We start from the raw sequence: 739 nt of genomic DNA, 5'->3' as shown, positions 1-739 counted from the left end.
GTTGGCAGCACAACCCTGGACAAGGCATGTTCTTCTGTTGGATCTGTGGGATTGACCAGGGCCTTCTGCTGCTGAGCATCCATCTGGGTGAGCTGGGAGCAGCTGAGTTTGGGCTTCCCCTCCTGCCATCCCAGGGCTGACCTGCTGTAGGAGTCCTAGAGGTGGTGCTGGAGCCTGTCCTGCTGATGGAGCATAATTCCCAGGCTACCTGGGAAGCTATCTCAGGAAGCAGCTGCTGGGTAACACTGAACACTTGAGTCATCACAGCACAAAGATTAATGGCACTGGGATGGACCTCTGCTCTGGAGAGTGTGGGGAAAAACAACCCTGGTTCTAGGACAACCCCCAGCAGGGTGGCATGTGTGTGCCTGTGTGGCCTTCAGAGAAAGCCTTCCACAGCAGATACTTATCAAAACATCCCCCAGCATCCCCTTCCCAAGCACTAAAACCCTTTATCTGGGTTTTGCAGCCTGCCCTGCCTCCTGCTAGCCGAGTTTAACCTTTCTTAGGGTTTTTAACTCTGACCTGCCTCTTGCTAGCCTGACCTTGCACTGGGAGGAGGGTGGGCTGATGTGTCCCTGCTGCCCTGGCCTCTGCCTGGTTACTCCAGGGCAGGGATGCTCACAGCACCTCCATGTTCCAGTGCTTTTGTGATTGCAGGCGGGAAGGCTCCAGCTTTCCTGTTCTCTCTGGAGGTCAATGCCCGGCAGTCCCCTGTCCTCCCCTGCTCCCAGCTCAG

The sequence above is a fragment of the Chaetura pelagica genome, unplaced genomic scaffold (assembly GCF_000747805.2).
Source record: "Chaetura pelagica isolate M959 unplaced genomic scaffold, ChaPel_1.0 scaffold422, whole genome shotgun sequence".
In the NCBI taxonomy this organism is placed as follows: Eukaryota; Metazoa; Chordata; class Aves; order Apodiformes; family Apodidae; genus Chaetura; species Chaetura pelagica.
The sequence above is the reverse complement of the archived record's forward strand: the minus strand, read 5'-3'. Positions refer to the sequence as shown.